We start from the raw sequence: 16,900 nt of genomic DNA, 5'->3' as shown, positions 1-16,900 counted from the left end.
CTGGCCATGGTGTGCTATGCTGCACCGCGCTGTGTGGGGCTGCACCGCGCTGAGGGGGGCTGCACGGCACTGTGTGGGGCTGCATCACACTGTGCCAGGCTGCACCACACTGTGTGAGGCTGCACGGCACTGTGCCAGGCTGCCCCACGCTGAGTGGGGTTGCATCGTGCTGTGTGGGGCTGCACCGTGCTGTGCCAGGCTGCACCGCGCTGTGTGGGGCTGCATCGCACTGTGCCGGGCTGCATCGCACTGTGTGGGGCTGCACGGCACTGTGTGGGGCTGCACCGCGCTGTGTGGGGCTGCACGGCGCTGTGTGGGGCTGCACCGCGCTGTGTGGGGCTGCACGGCGCTGTGTGGGGCTGCACCGCGCTGTGTGGGGCTGCACCGCGCTGTGTGAGGCTACACCGCGCTGTGTGGGGCTGCACTGCGCTGTGTGGGGCTGCATGGCGCTGTGTGGGGCTGCACTGCGCTCTGTGGGGCTGCATGGCGCTGTGTGGGGCTGCACCGCGCTGTGTGGGGCTGCATCGCACTGTGCCAGGCTGCACCGCGCTGTGTGGGGCTGCACCGCGCTGTGTGGGGCTGCACGGCGCTCTGTGGGGCTGCATCACACTGTGCCAGGCTGCACCACACTGTGTGAGGCTGCACGGCACTGTGCCAGGCTGCCCCACGCTGAGTGGGGTTGCACTGCACTGTGCCGTGCTGCATCGCACTGTGTGGGGCTGCATCGTGCTGTGTGGGGCTGCACCGCGCTGTGTGGGGCTGCATCGCACTGTGTGGGGCTGCATCGTGCTGTGTGGGGCTGCACCGCGCTGTGCCAGGCTGCACCGCGCTGTGCCAGGCTGCATCGCACTGTGTGGGGCTGCACCGCGCTGTGTGGGGCTGCACCGCACTGTGCCAGGCTGCACCGCGCTGTGTGGGGCTGCACCGCGCTGTGTGGGGCTGCACCGCACTGTGCCAGGCTGCACCGCGCTGTGTGGGGCTGCACCGTGCTGTGTGGGGCTGCACTGCGCTGTGCCGGGCTGCATCGCACTGTGTGGGGCTGCATCGCACTGTGTGGGGCTGCACTGCGCTGTGTGGGGCTGCATCGCGCTGTGTGGGGCTGCACCGCGCTGTGCCGGGCTGCATCGCACTGTGTGGGGCTGCACCGCGCTGTGTGGGGCTGCACCGCGCTGTGTGGGGCTGCACCGCGCTGTGCCGGGCTGCATCGCACTGTGTGGGGCTGCACCGTGCTGTGTGGGGCTGCACCGCGCTGTGTGGGGCTGCACCGCGCTGTGTGGGGCTGCACCGCACTGTGCCAGGCTGCACCGCGCTGTGTGGGGCTGCACCGTGCTGTGTGGGGCTGCACCGCGCTGTGTGGGGCTGCACCGCGCTGTGCCGGGCTGCATCGCACTGTGTGGGGCTGCATCGCACTGTGTGGGGCTGCACTGCGCTGTGTGGGGTTGCATCGTGCTGTGTGGGGCTGCACCGCGCTGTGCCAGGCTGCACCGCGCTGTGTGGGGCTGCACCACGCTGTGTGGGGCTGCACCGCGCTGTGCCAGGCTGCACCGCGCTGTGTGGGGCTGCACTGCGCTGTGTGGGGCTGCACCGCGCTGTGTGGGGCTGCACGGCGCTGTGTGGGGCTGCACCGCGCTGTGTGGGGCTGCACCACGCTGTGTGGGGCTGCACGGCGCTGTGTGGGGCTGCACCGCGCTGTGTGGGGCTGCACTGCGCTGTGTGGGGCTGCACTGCGCTGTGTGGGGCTGCACCGCGCTGTGTGGGGCTGCATCGCACTGTGTGGGGCTGCACGGCGCTGTGTGGGGCTGCACCGCGCTGTGTGGGGCTGCACCGCGCTGTGCTGCAGCTATCCTTGTGTTGCACCCGCTACGCTGTGCCAGTCGCACCATCCCGCACCACGCTGTGTCGCATCGTGCCGGCCATGCCATGCTGCCTGTGCCACGCTGGGTTGCCGGTGCAGCGCTGCGCCTTGACAGCCGCACCACGCCACGCCACGCCACGCCACGCCACGCCACGCCACGCCACGCCACATCGTGCTGGCTATGCCGAGCCATGCTGCAGGGTGCTGCCTGTGCCAAGGTGCATCACAACAGCCGTGCCGTGCCACGCTGCACCGTGCTGGTCCTGCTGCGCCATGCTGCATGGCGCTGCCCATGCCGAGCTGCACCACGCCGGCCCCTTGCAGTGAGGAAGTGAAGCCAGCACGAAGGGGAAGTTGTTGGAAAGTCAGACCGGAATGGCTGATAGGGAAGGCAGAGCTGGGCTTGGTCACAGATGGTTCCTGTTGGGGAAGGACACGGGCGCAGCTGCCCGGCCTCCCCCCACCCGCCGCATTATCACTGCCCGGCAGCTGTTCACCTTCCCCCTCGCCATGGGACACGGCTCTGCTGCCACCCTGGCCCCGGCCGTCACATGAACGGCCCTCGCGGCAGGGCAGGCACCGAGTGGGCAGGACACCCCGCGCCCCGCCGCACCCCACCGGTGCTCAGCATCTCCCTCTCCGGCGTGGCTCCGGCACCAACACGTGGGAGCAGGCTGGCTGCGCCGGCGCCCGTGAGGCTTGCGGCACCAGGGTGCTGACACCCATCCCCTGGGGTGCCTGGGGGACCCCCCACACCCCCAATCCGGACGGCCACCCCTCCTGGGCCACGGTGGCAGGCAGGACTGGCCAAGGTAAGGCTGTGGCAGCGGCGGGAGGAAGGCGGCGGGTGGCTGCGACCGCGCCATGTGCCATGTCGTGGCACAGGTGACTCACCCCAATGTCAAACACAGCCCCGGGTGGGCAGGTGCTCCCTAGGGTGGCACGCGGCCAGTGCCTATCGGTGCGTCCCCAGGGGACCGGCTGGCGGGAGCGGGGAGCCAGGGCATGGCCGAGCCCTCAGCACCGCGGGGCACGCTGGGCTCACCGGCACAAGGACCCATTTGGAGCCCTCACTGCAATTAACCTTCCAGTAACGAGCGATCAGCCACGATTAGGTTTTATTTGCAGTGTTTAAATCCTCTGTTTATTGGGTGTTTTCATTCATTCTCGGGTCAGTGGCTTGCATGCAGCTCAGGAGCGCGTTCCCACGCTCGCTCCCGGGCAGCGGCCGGATCCTGCGTGCAGCAGGTTTGTGCCACTGGGGTCAGGATGCGACCCCGTGGCTCCTCCAGCTGCTTCTGTTCACTCGCAGTGCGGCAGCGCGGAGGCTCTGCGGGGCCGGGGCATCCCATGGCCCTGTGCCGGAGCATCCCTCCGACACCGGCACAGCCGCCCACCGGGTGAGGGGCACCCCGCAGCCTGGCCTTGGCCAAGGGGCTGCGGCAGCTCTGGGGGGGCCCAGGGGGCTCCTGCTGGGTCTGTGCCTGGCACGGGCAGGAAAGCGGCTGCTGGCTGAGTCACCGGCATTTGTCTGCCCCGAGTGAACAATACTGGCCCTCTGCCTCGCTTCCCCTCGTGCGCCCCTCTCCCCACCAGCACGGTGCTCCGGCCGCAGCCCCCTGCCCCCCTGCCCGATCCTGGCACCCACCCCGCGGGTCGGGGGTGCAGTGAGGACAGGCTCGAGGGCAGGGTTCGGATGCTGCACCCATCGTGCCGTGCAGGTCTGCTGAGGGTGGGAGGCGCACTGGGGTCCCTGCCCAAAGGCCTGCTGCCCGCAGCAATGTTGGGTGCATCCCAGGCGAGGGGCACCCGCCGATAAGGCGCCGGGGACCGGGCGGGCGCAGCGCTGCCGCGGCGGCTCGGCGGGCACCGTTGACCGGAAGGCTGCAGCGAGGGGAGCCGTGCAGATTGCTGTGGGCTCGCTGAGCTGCCGGTTAGGCTCTTGGCAGGAGAAATGTTTATTTTGTTGGCCAAATATCTCTGCAAACTTCCTGATTTCCTTGCGGCCGGCGTGGCAGTGATAGGGCTGGCGAGGCCGTTGCCTGCCCTGCGCTCCAGCTTCGGCGCGGAGAGCTGTTATCTCCGATGCGCAGCGGGCAGGGAAGAGGTGGAGAAAGGGAAATGAAATACAACAGAGGTGGCACATTTTTTGCTCTTGATAACAAGCCCTGCTTTTAGCCTGGGAACTTGGAAATGATGCAGGTGGCCAGAGACAGCCGCAACCTCCCCTGTTGCCACGGCATATCTGGACCTTGTAACGAATCCCAGACCTCTCTGCCGTGAGGCTGCGGCTCCCCACGGCATGGCACAGCACAGGACACATCGGCGCTGACCCCCACGCTGCCAGAGCCCAGTGCTGGAGCATTTTGGCCCTGGGGGGTCTCTGAAACCAGCCCGAGGGTTTTGCTCCCAGGCTGAGCTGCGTGCTGGAGCGAAGGCAGGCTGTGCTGTACCCTCCCGCTATCTCCAATTGATTTTTGCGGGGATGTGAGGGGTTGGAAGTGCAATACAAGCTAATTAAATTCCCATCATTAAAGAGCCCTGTGCAGGCAGCTGTGGGATGGGGAGGGCTGGCAAGCAGCCTGATACCCCTGGTTCAGTGGGGAGAAGGGGAGTGTGAACCCGCTGTTAACCCCACTGGGGCTGTCCGCCAGGCAAGGGGCAGGGAGGGCGGCCGTGGTGCTCTCATCTCCCCAGGCCCAGGCACTGCACAGAGGTCTCGCATATCCCAGGCCGTGTTAGGGGCCAGGCCCCAAGGATGTGGCTCTCCTGGAGGCTCAGGACCGCCGTTCCCCCTGCTCAGCCCTGAAAAAGGGAGCAGTGCCATGGAGAGGGGAGCTCCCCAGGTGAGGGACCGGAGGAGCCGGAGGGACCCTCTGCACTGTGGTGGTGTGCGTGGCCCTCCCAGCGTGCTGTGCTCACCGGGGCAGCTCGGGCAATTTTGCTCAGCATCTCCTAGTGAATTCCCGCTGGCCAAAGATGAGGCTGGCAGGACTTGCCAATAGTGCTGCCACCAGGTGCTGCGCCCATGGGGAGCCAACAGCGTCTCCGTGCACCTCAGAGCACCATCTCCCAGGGGCAGGACAGCACATGGCAGTCTTCACTTCAAAATTAAAATACTTTCCAGACTCCCTGTGGCAAAGAAAAGCCAGAAACTTGGGCCCCAGCAGCCCCGAAACCATGAAGCACCCAGCTTTACCGTAAAGCACCCATGAAAGCCATATCCCAAAGCCTCCCAGTGTTTAAGCCAAGCCAGTGATTTTTCGGAGCTGGGCGAGCCAGGATGATAAGCAATAGGGGCCGGTTTCCCTTTGAATGCCACGAAGCAGGAACGAATCTGTCAGCCAGGAAAATGGGATTTTTTTTGTTTTTCTTTTAATGTTCGTGGAAGTTATACAAAAGCCACAAAGCCCCTGGGTCTGCTTCCCAGTGGCAATGGCCAGGGGGCTGCTCCTTCCAGCCCCTAGCCAAGGAAATGAGGGGCTGGGTGGCTCAGCGGCCCAGAGGCCGGGGACCCCCATGAGTGGGCGCAAAGGGAAGCCAGGCGCAAACGAACCCCCTTTTTTTCAGAAAGGTTGGCGAGCGGCACTTCCTGCCGAGCAGATGTCACCGCGGCGGATGCAGCTGCGGCAGGCGATAGCCGGCGGGTGGGCAAGCCGTCTTCCCCGGCCGCTGGCTCCCCACCAGCCTCTTATCTCCCCCGTGCATTCCCCGATGAACTAACGCGCAGGGAAAGGCAGCGCCAGCCAACGCTCCTGCTGCAAGCAAAATGCCAAGGGAAGAGCACCGCGGGCTGCAGCCCAGCTCCCGGCGCCCGCTCCGGGATGGATTTAGGCGCTGAGATTCAGACCGCCACATCCGTGTGCGCAGCCAGGGCAAAGGGACCATCTGCGGTCGCGCTGACCCTTCCCAGCCCGGCAGCTCCCTGCCCCAAGCGTGGCATCCCCGTGGGGATGCTCTGAGCAAACGGGTCCATGTGCAAAATGGGGACCCCGCCAGAGGCGTGGGGTGTTGCATTGCTGCAGCTGCTTGCAAGAGCCCGGCCCCACGCTGTCCCCCAAGCTCTGCTTGGTGCTGTGCCCGGTAGCTCGGTGCCACATCTAGCGAGGATCACAGAGAGGCACCCGGGGGACGATCTGCTCACTGGGAGGGCGTGGACAGAGATCGAGAAACCCAGACGGACAGACAGACTCGCTGAGGGTGACACAGGAAACCTGTGGCACGCCAGGGGCTGAGCGCCGGCACGGCTCGGTGCCTTCGCCTCCAGACAAGCCCTCCCGTGAGAGCCGGGCCGTGGCAGGACCCCCGGCACGGCACGGCACGGCACGGCGGAGGGGCTGTGGGCACCCACGAGTGCTGCCCACGGCGGAGCAGGTCTGCGCGGCTCCCGGCTGCACGGCATGCGCGGTGTGCCAGCGAGGGGATGACTCACCAGCGCGGCAAGGGGGAAGGTGTGATAAACCAACACCGTGGGCTTTTTTAAAAAGCCTGAGGCTTGCAAAGGGGGGGGGGACACGCAGCCTGAATAGCAATCAGCTCTTACAGGCACGCTGGGAAGAGGCAGGGCTGAGCCAGAGCCTGGGTTGTGGGAGCTCGGGAGAGCCAGGGAGAAGGGCGACAGTGTGGTGGGATGCAGGGTGAGGGGCTGAGCGAGAGCTGCAGGGACAGAGGCGGTGGGTCAGGAGTGATGGTTGAGCCCCCACGAGGTATGAAAAGGGACCCCAGCACCACAGTGGCTGCAAAGGCATGAATGAGGCACGGGGGGCTGGGGTTGCCCTGGCGGCAGCATGAGCCAGTGGCACCCACCGTGTTGCCCCGGCCATGTGTGCCACCCCAATAGCAGGCGGGGGGTCATGTGCGTGGGCAGATAGGGGCCCGGATGGTGCCTGGTGGTGACCATTTCCTGCAAGGGCTGGTGCCAGTTGCCCTCATCTGCCATCTGTGAGCACCTCACCTGCTGGCACGCGCCATGACAGGCCCCAGTGGCCCCCCCCTCACCCTCAGGCCATGCTTTGGGGAGCCCTTTTGTCTGGGGCAGGTCCTCAGCAGCTCCCCGAACCACCCCGCCGCAGCCTCTCCCACGCACACCCAGCAGGGATGGAGGACATCCCCATAACCAGCACCCACAAGCAGAAGTGATGGGTGACGGTACCAACCCCCTCCCGTGGGACTGAGACACCCGTGGGGGCGGCACTGGCCGGAGCAGGGAGGGCAGGCAGCGGCGGGCGCAGGGCAGGATGCTCAGCGGCGGGAGATACCGGCTCCTCAAAACAAAGGGAGCGCGAATTGCCATGACATGTGCAGTTAATCCCCGCGCCGGGGTTGTTGCACGCTGCGCCATCAATCACGCGCCGGCGTGACCGACACCGAGTCATTACAGGAGTTTCCACCCTCTCTGCTGGGTGGGAACCTGGCTGGGCCCCATCCTGCCCCAGCTCCAGATTTGCTGGGGGATGCATTGCCAGGCCCTGGGCTGGGATGGATCCAGGCAGCCTATCGGGCCCTGGCAAGTGCTTATCTCCCAGCCTGGCCGTTGCTTTCCCACCGCAGCGCAGAGGGGCCGCCGGCTCTGCCGAAGTGGGGCTGGTCCCATCGTCTGCCCCAGTGCGCCGCATCCACCCCATGCACCTGGAAAGCGGAGGGAGGGCGCGTGTTTCACTGCCAGCACTGACCCCAGGGATGCCAGAGCACCGCTCCATCCCCATCCGTGGGACCCACGCGTGCGGCGGATGCGTGGCCGTGGGGCACATGGCAGCACCAACCAGCAGCCACCAGTGTGGGCTGGGCAGGGAGTGGGCTGGGTGGGGGGGACACGAAGGGGTTAACCCGGGGAAGTTCGCTGACTCTGGGCAATGATTTAAACCAGACAGAAAGGTTCTGTCATCCATCACGCTAACAGCCAGATCATTGTGTTTTAAAGTGTCTGTAATTGCAGCAATACGGAGACGGGGGAGAAAGATAAAGGCTGGGAAGATGCAAATGCAGGAGGGGAAGCACCAGACCCCTGCACCCCGCTGGGATAAACCCGGGGAGCCCTGGGGACAGAGCGGGGACAGCCACGGGGACAGCCGTGGGGACAGCCCGAGGGTGGCCCAGGCGTCCTCCTGCCTGCCCCAGCTCGGCTGTGGCACAGGGCGGGTGCTGGGGCATCCCCACTGCAGGTGGGAGCACCCACAAAACAGCGCAAGCAACCAAAACCAGGGACAGGCGTGGGCAGGGAAGGATCCAGTGCAGGGGCTGGACTCAATCCCCTTTACTGCAAATATTACTTTTATATTACCTTTATCTTGCAGCAGCTCCTTCCTTACCCCCGGCTTCGCATTAAGCGGCACTTTTCACCCCATCTCCTCCTTGTCCGGGTCCAGGGATCCCCAGGGACAGCATGCAAGGGATGGTGAGATCCTACCCCAGGCGTGCAAGGAGGCGGCCGTGGGCACGGCCACAGCCACGGCCACGGGCACAGCCAAGGGTGCCGGGCTTTGTCCCAGCGGCCGAGGCCACGTGCAAGCACGCTGGCAGGGAATTATTAACATTCAGACGAGGCCCGCTGAATAAAGCGAGCTAACACAAATGTTTATTTTCACAGTAGTGAATTATGACTTCAATAGACTAAAATTACAGGCTGCGTGCGCGGAATAGAAACGAAGCAGACCCCGCCACCCAAACGCTGCCGGGGGGGGACGCGGCGTGGTTCCCCCCTGCCCGCGCCGTCCTGCGTGGGCTGCGGTGCCTGTCCCGCCGCTGGGCGGGCAGCGCTCGCCCGCGTGGTGGCCCTGGCCTTGCTCCATCTTGCCTTGGCTGCAAAGACCCGGTGGGCTCACGGCCGCACCGCTTGGCCTCAGCTCAACCACCTTGGCCGGTGCCAGGTATTTGATAGCATCCGTCGTCTACACCCCAAATTAAACAGGAGCCGGGGAGGTTGCTTCTCCCAGCAGGTCCCCGCGAGGTGCCCATGGGCAAAGCGTCGGCAGGTCAGCGGGGGGTTCGGTCGCTGCTGGGGTCCAGCTGGGCTCAGGGCACAGCACCAGCTGGGCATTTACAGGCGGGTTTTGCCATGTATTCCGTGGCCTGCACCGCATCGGGGTGGATGCGGGACAGCCTGTTCGGCTGAGAGCGTGGTCACCCCCGTGGTCACAGCCCTGCTCTCCCAGTGAGCAGCCAGAGCCCAAAGGGGCCTTGTTTGAGGGGTCTGAGCCCCCCCTCCCCCCAAACTGGGGCTCTGCTTTGGGAGCGCTCTCAGGCCGCCTCGGTGATGGCTGGCGCTCCGCGACGCCTCACCGTGAACGCTGGCGGGGGGACTGCGCCGTGCACCCCGTGTCCAAACGAGCACGCACCGCTGGCATTTGCATGTGCCACCCGGTGCCGCCTATGCAAAGCCGAGGGGGCAGCGGGGCGGGCGTGCAGCTGTGCGCGGGGGTGGATTTTCCTCCGCTGCTCGTGGGCCCTTGCCAGCGGGGCCGTGCCGATGGGGCCGCGAGAGTCACCTGTGAGAGAAAGGTCCCGTAGGGAATGAGGGCAGCACGGGGAGGGGCAGGAACCGGGACAACCCCAGTGCTTCAGGCTGGGAAACGCAGGCAGGCGGTGCACGCAGGGTGCACGGCGGCAGGGTGCGTGATGCCGCCCGGACGCTGCGCAGCGTGTGCACACCGTGTAAACCGCTGCAGACGCAAAAGCTGTGGCGATTTTCATGCTCCCCCCAGCACAGGCAGTACAACAGCGGGGCAATCCCCCGCCCTGCGGGCCTCCCTCTGGGAGTGACGGATGCAAAACCGGAGTTGGAGGTTGGGATAGCCGAGAGCGGGGTACAGGGGACTGGGTCGGGGTGCTGCAGCAGCGGTGGGGTGAGGCTGGGGGGGAGCTTGGCTTTGCAGTGACCACGCAGCGGTCATTTAGTGGCTGTGCAATGGTCACGCAGCAGCCGCACAGCAGTTGTGCGGTGGCAGCGCGGTGCCTACGCCGTGACCAGGCAGCGGCAGTGCGTCGGTCACGCCAGGGCTGTGCACTGCCTGTACAGCGGCCGTGCAGTGGTTCTGCAGCGGCAGTGCCACCCAACAGCCCGGCAGCGGTCGTGCAATGGCCGTGCGGTGGCGACCCGCCGCCTGGCAGGGTTGCTGCGGTCCCCAGAGCCTGAGCCCTGGCAAGCAGGTGAGGATGAGTAATACAACAACCATACGGGCGGCAAAGGCTCCGCACAGCAACTCGCAGAGGGAAGGCAGCTGCCAAGCAGAATAATTACGCAAAGAGGCAGGGCTTTGGCTCGCAGGGAAATTAGCAGGGCTTGCGTTACCCGGCGCACAAGCAAGCAACAACATCGTAGTAGGACTTGGGGGGGGGAGGGAAATTTTTAATCCCCCCCAGCTGGCACTGAGTGCACAGGAAGGGCACGCCAGGGACCCGGCGTGGGCAGGCAGTGCTGCAAATGCATGCACTGCTGCCGTTCACCGCTGTAGAGGAAGGGCCCCGCTGGCATTCCTGCCATGCCGGCGCCATGCAGCCACCCTAGGGAGCCCCGCTGAGGCCAAGCGGGGTGGGGAGCACCCCAAGGCCATGCCAAGAATGGGATGTGGACTGTTGAGGGCTGTGCCCACGGGCCTGGTGGTTGTGCGTGAGGCTGCTCCCATTGCAACCCCAGTCCTCGGGCCTCCAGAGAGGGAAGAAACGCAACCACAGCTCCAGCCCCACGCAGCCCCCCAGCCCCTTGCAAACACACCCATATCACTCCAGCCCCTTGAACCTTCCCATGGCCCCAGACAAGCCCTGGGCCCATCCCCCTGCAGTCCCCTGACCCCACGCCAGCTCCCAGCCCCTTGCAGCCCTTCAAAACATGAGCAGACCCCCCACCCATGCAGCATCCCCTGGCTTTGCAACCCTCAGTCTTCAGCACCCCCAACCCCTTGCGAACCCTGAACCTTTTGCAAACCCCAGCCCCCTGCAGCCCCCAAGACCCGTGCACCCCCTGCACGGTCCCCCCCACCTCCCCGTGCAGCCCCCCCCCAGTGCTGTGCACCCCCTGAAGCGCCGTGCAGCCCCCTGCCTGCCATGCAGCCCTGTGTCCCCGTGCAGTCCCCCAGTGCCGTGCAGGCCCCCCCTGTGCCATGCCGACCCCCACGGTGCCTGTGTAGCCCCATGTCTCCATGCAGCCGCCCCGGTGCTGGGCAGCCCCATCTCCCCGTTCAGCCCCATCTCCCCGTGCAGCCGCCCCCGGTGCTGGGCAGCCCCATCTCCCCGTGCATCCCCCCGGTGCCGTTCAGCCCCCCCGGTGCTGGGCAGCCCCATATCCCCGTGGAGCCCCATATCCCCGTGCATCCCCCCGGTGCCGTTCAGCCCCCCCGGTGCCGTGCAGCCCATATCCCCGTGCAGCCCCATAGCCCCGTGCAGGCCCCATAGCCCCGTGCAGCCCCCCGGTGCCGTTCAGCCCCCCCGGTGCCGTGCAGCCCCCGGGGGTGCCGTGCAGCCCCATATCCCCGTGCAGCCCCCCGGTGCCGTTCAGCCCCCCCGGTGCCGTTCAGCCCCCCGGTGCCGTGCAGCCCCATATCCCCGTGCAGCCCCATAGCCCCGTGCAGCCCCATATCCCCGTGCAGCCCCCCGGTGCCGTTCAGCCCCCCCGGTGCCGTTCAGCCCCCCCGGTGCCGTGCAGCCCCATATCCCCGTGCAGCCCCATAGCCCCGTGCAGCCCCATATCCCCGTGCAGCCCCCCGGTGCCGTTCAGCCCCCCCGGTGCCGTGCAGCCCCATATCCCCGTGCATCCCCCCGGTGCCGTGCAGCCCCCCGGTGCCGTGCAGCCCCATATCCCCGTGCAGCCCCATAGCCCTGTGCAGCCCCATAGCCCCGTGCAGCCCCCCGGTGCCGTTCAGCCCCGCCGGTGCCGTGCAGCCCCCGGGGGTGCCGTGCAGCCCCATATCCCCGTGCAGCCCCCCGGTGCCGTTCAGCCCCCCCGGTGCCGTTCAGCCCCCCCGGTGCCGTGCAGCCCCATATCCCCGTGCATCCCCCCGGTGCCGTGCAGCCCCCCCGGTGCCGTGCAGCCCCCCGGGGGTGCCGTGCAGCCCCATATCCCCGTGCATCCCCCCGGTGCCGTGCAGCCCCCCCGGTGCCGTGCAGCCCCGTCTCCCCCACATCCCGGCCCCCCCCCCGGCCGCGCACCCCGGGGGGCCCCGCTCCGGTGGCGGCGGCGGCGGGGCGCCCCCTGCCGGTGCCGGTGGAGGCCCCGTCTAAGGCAGCGGCGCGGGCGGGCGGCGCTCACTCCGGGGCGGGCGGGCGGCAGCGGCGGGCGCTGCGGGCGGCCCGGCCCGTCACGGAGCGCGGCCGCGGGGCTCCCATGGCCGCGGCGCGGCGCCGGAGGATGCGCCGCCGGGCAGCGCGTCGGGGGTGAACCGGCCCCGCGGATTTACCGGCTTCTCCGTCCCCACCCTCCCCCGCTTCTCCGGTACCCCCCCCTCCGGGGTTGGGGGGGGGGGGGAAGCGCCTCGACCCCCGGCCTGGCGGCCCCCGGCGGCCCCGGGCGCGGCGAGCGGCGGCGGGCAGGTGCCGGGGGCAGCCGCCGCCGCGGGGCCGCGCTCCGCCCGCGCCGGCCTTAACGGGGCTGGGGCCGGGGCCGCCGCCGGGGGCCGCTGCCGGCTCTGCCCGCTTCTGCCGGCCCCGCCGGCCCCTGCCTTGGGACTTACCTCACGCCTCCGCCGCACCTCAGGACGGTAAGTGCCGGCCGTGCCCGGGGGATGCGGATGGGGTGGCTCCCGGTGCCCAGGGAGGCTCCCAGGGATGAAGGGCTAGGGATGCTCCCGGTGCTCGGGGGATGCTCCCGGTGCGCAGGGGTCTGGGATGCTCCCGGTGCCCAGGGGATGCTCCCGGGGCGCAGGGGAGTCGGAGGATCCCGGTGCCGGGGAGAGGATCGCGGTGCTTGGGGGTTGCTCCCTGTGCGCCGGGGAGTCGGAGGCTCCCGGTGCCTGCGGAGGCTCCCGGGGATGAAGGGCTGGGGGTGCTCCCGGTGCGCAGGAGTCCGGGATGCTCCCGGTGCTCGGGGGATGCTCCCGGTGCTCAGGAGTCCGGGATGCTCCCGGTGCTCGGGGGATGCTCCCGGTGCTCAGGAGTCCGGGATGCTCCCGGTGCTCGGGGGATGCTCCCGGTGCTCGGGGGATGCTCCCGGTGCGCAGCGGTCGGGGACGCTCCCGGTGTCGGGGATGCCCCCGGTGCGCGGGGGACGGGGATGCCGCCGGTTCCCGAGCCAGCGCGGTCCCCGCCGCCACCGCCGTCCCTCCGGCTCCGTTCTCGGCCGTCCCCGGGACGCGCCGCGGCGGCGGAGCGGGTCGGGGCGAGCGGGTACCGGAGCCGCCGTCCGTGCGGCGGGCAGCGCTCGGAGCCGTCCCCGGCGGAGGCAGGGCAGGAGCGCACCCCTCTCCCCCTCCCCGGCAGCCGCTTTCCGAGAGCCGGGGCCCAGCATCCCCGGGAACCCACGCGTGTCTGTGCTCCCCCCACCGCAGCAAACCCTCCCCCGTCGTGGCTTCCCGACTTCTGCCCGGTGGGAGAAAACGTTTCCACCCCTGCATCCCTCCTCCTCGGAGCGCCAACCCCACCGGCTCCACATCCCGCTCCGGCCGCCGCCGATTTAGAGACGGAGCCGCAGTTTCGTGGCGAGGAGGAGCTGATCCACTCGGGAGAGTTTGTGGGAGGAAACCCAGGGCTGGTTTGGGAAGTTCCAGCCACAGCGGCATAATTCTGGGTTTACACGCGAGGACACGGATCCGTGCCGGTGACGCGCACCGTGTCCTCAGGCGTGCCGGGGGGGACGGTTGCGTTGGATGTGGATTTGGGAAGGAAGGCTGGCTCGGGGAGAGCCTCCAGCTCTCTTGCCTCAGCGCTGCCCTGCTTCTGATCCTCGCAGCCATTAAATCAGCGTCCAGCTCCCGCTTTCCCTTCGGAATCGCGTGAAGTGGCGTTTGCTGGCGCGCCCGGCCGCCCGCTCCGGCCTGGCTTTGCCAAGGCGATGCCACCGGTGTAGCCATGGAGCGAGGCCGGCACCGTGCTCTTCCGTGGCTCCTCCGTGACGCTGGGCCGGGGCACGGCCCGCTCGCCCCTTCGCTCCCCCGGCGCAGCCCTTGCCGCTGGACGGTGCCTTCGGATACCGCAGAGCCTTTCTCTGGTTAAACGCACCTTTTGTTGGATTTTTTTTTTCCCCTCCCCTATTAGCCAAGAAAAACTTTGCAACTTTCCTTCGCTTTCAGAGAGGAGCTGCTGCCGCTGCTGGGTTTCATTTTGTTTTTTTTAATTTGAGGTCACGTGCACATTGACAGTGTCTTTGAATCTAAGCGATGGTCTCGGCTCGAGCTTAGAAAGAGCTTTTGAGCTCTTCCCTCTGTTGTTTTCTCTCTGTTCAGGAACAAAGAGATTTTTCTGCCTTTAATTAAAAGGAATATTAATTCTCCGCTCCATTGTCGAGCAACTTGAAGACGCTCTGCAAACATCCGTCTGCTCGGCACCGCGGCGGGGTGAGCTCTGCTATGGTACAGGGCATGGAGGTACGGGGGAACCCTCCCAAAACCCCATGGCAAACGCGGAGCAGGGGCCGGGGAGGATGCTGACGGCCCCGGCGCCTGCAGCCCTCGGGTGAGGAGCCCCATGGGGCCGAGCTGCCACCCGGGGCGGGTGCTTGGGTCTCCGGAGGTGGATGAGGCAGGTCCTTGCGTGGCGTGTTTCCACGCAGGGAGAAGTTTTGAGCGTTGCTTTTGCTGCGGTTGGGAAGGCAAGTGGAGATGAACTTGGCTCTACAAAGGGGTTTTTCCCTGCCCGCTGCCTCCCGGCAGGCCGGGCCAATGTCTGCGCTGGCAGGTAAGGTTTTACCCGGGGACAGCCAGATGTCGGGTGTGTTTTGTCTGAAAAACGTGTGATTTGCAGATGTTGGCTTGTAGGGAGGAAAAGCCAAGACGTGTAAGGGGGAGAGGCCGTTCTCCCGTGGCGCTGGGTGCCGGCACGGGGTGGGCGCTGGGTTTGGGCAGGGTAATGGCGAGGCCTCGTGTGGGTGCAGGATTTGCCTCTCACATCAGGAACTTCCAGGGTGCAGGGTGGGAAAATACACCAGTGATTGGCCGGTATTTGCGTTGGGAGGGTTGAGCAGCCTCCCAGCCTCTGCCCGTGGCTGCGGCACGCTCGGCACCGCCGGGCTCTGGGGCAGCTCCGTGGGCAGCTCTTTGCTGACATCCCCCACATCCCTTCCCCAGATTTCTGTTTCTGAGCCACGGTTGTTCGCAGGCATGGAAAACCCCAGGCAGGGTCCAGGCGGCGTGGCTGTGCGGCGTCCGGCTTTGCCGTGGAAATGGGCTCTCGGCTCTGCTCGCTGCCGGCAGCCAGCTTAAATCCCCGGCACGGTCTAGAGGCAGCGCGGCTCCCCACCCGCGGCTGCCCAGGGAAGGGGTGTGGGGTGCTGCGGGGTGCCACAGGACCCCCGGGGAGAAGCGGCACCCCTTAAATATCTGTTATTATGTCTCTTAATGGGGGTCAGTTGGTTGCCGGTGAGCGGGCTGGGGAGCACAGGGCTGCTGGTGCTGTGGGGCAGGGAGCCGAGCACGCCGTGGGGGGACACACCAGCCTCCACCATCGGCACTGACGCTGCATCTGCCCCTGGCCGGACCAGCACAGTGTGCCCAAGCTTTTGGGCAAATCAGGGCCCGATCCTGCAAATGGGGCTCCCTGGGCCCTGGGAGGGAGCTGGGGCAGCCTGCTGGGCTGAAATGCCGCTGCTGGGGGCGAGGGGACGCGGGTCGGATGCTGCAGCCCCAGCTTGTGCTTTCCAAGCTGGAACATGGGCAGGAGCTGAATTAAGCTGCCCCACCAGGCTGGGGATGATGCGGGGGGCCCCGAGCTGGGGCCAGTCCTTGCAAGCTTCATGATGGCCGGTGCAGGGTGAGCCCAGGCTGGTGGCACGGAGAAGAACCCTCCCTGCCAAGGCAATGCTGGCGTTGCTGCCATTGCCCACTTTGGGGTTTATTTTTAGATTTCCTGAAGCTTGTTTTCTGCCATCCCTCCCAGCGTGCTCAGGCTCCCCAGGGGCAACCCCACCTTGACAAGCAGCTTTCCTTTGGAAGATGCTGACCAATATTTCCAGAAAGCATCTGAGGGATTTCCTGTTTATTTTGAAAAATTCTCATTAATATTTTTTCCTGTGTTGTTTGATTCAATCTCACGTGGGCAAAATTGCCTTGAAATGGAGCCCGCGGTTAAAAAATAGACAAAGAGTCAGTAGCACAGCAGCCCAGAGGCTGTGGGGATGCACGGCTGGATTCGCCCCCCCCCCCGGAGCCGTTACCGTCCTGGCGTCTGTGGGGCAGGATCCAGCCGGAGGCGGGGGTCCCTGGGGACCCCGCAGCGCCTCGGCGTTCCCACGCTGCAGGGACCTCGCACAGAGCTCCCCACCAGCACTGGCATGTGGAGGGGGATGTTCTCCCTTCCCCAGCCCCTCCCTGCCTCCAAAATGCCCCGAGCCCCTTGGCTGCTCGTGTCACTTGTCCCCGCTCCAGCCATCAGGGCCACCGCTGGGCAGGAGCATCCCCATGCATGCGGCCGGGTGGCTGCAAGAATTTCAGATTGGGGTGTTTTAGCCTGAACCTCTCCAGAGCACCCGTCTCTGCAGCGGGGGCGTCGGGCTGGTGTTGGGGTGCCCCTTTGGCAACGCGTTGGTGAGTCGGTTGTCCTTCCGGCACGGACGCACAATGATGCGCCCGCAGCCCTTGCGCTGGGGAGGTGGTTTGCAGCCGAGATGTGGGTGTTTCCCGGGTGGGGGGCAGCTGCAGCCGGCGCTGCTGGGGGGGCCAGCCCCAGCCCCGTGCCGCCCACGTGCCTCCAGGTGTGCCGGGCTGGCCACGGCACTCTGTTTACTCACGGTGTTTAGCCAGTATATTTAATTTCCAGGAGTGTAAGGCAGCTGGGGAGCAGTGAGGGCGTGTGTGTGCCCACATCCTCCCACCGCCCAGGTGGAGCTGCGTGGGGGGGACACCCCGCTTCCCGGCCTCTCTCCACGCCGGCCGGCCATGTCGCCGCCAGCCGCTGTTGATTCACAGG

The 16,900-nt window shown here is 66.8% G+C and overlaps 1 protein-coding gene across 7 annotated transcripts in view; it reads left to right on the top strand.

Annotated features, from left to right (window-relative positions):
- The first annotated feature begins 2,292 nt into the window (after positions 1-2,292).
- CBFA2T3 (CBFA2/RUNX1 partner transcriptional co-repressor 3) overlaps positions 2,293-16,900 on the top strand; it is a 30,423-nt gene continuing 15,815 nt past the window's right edge. For 2 of the 7 annotated variants that reach the window (XM_064459777.1, XM_064459776.1), the window contains exon 1: positions 12,445-12,543. The gene's annotated coding sequence lies outside the window, so the exon portion shown is untranslated. The other 5 variants (XM_064459778.1, XM_064459779.1, XM_064459780.1 and 2 more) reach the window with 5 other exon arrangements.

Source organism: Phalacrocorax carbo, chromosome 8, assembly GCF_963921805.1.
Source record: "Phalacrocorax carbo chromosome 8, bPhaCar2.1, whole genome shotgun sequence".
Taxonomy (NCBI): Eukaryota; Metazoa; Chordata; class Aves; order Suliformes; family Phalacrocoracidae; genus Phalacrocorax; species Phalacrocorax carbo.
This window is presented reverse-complemented; position numbering and strand designations above follow the sequence as displayed.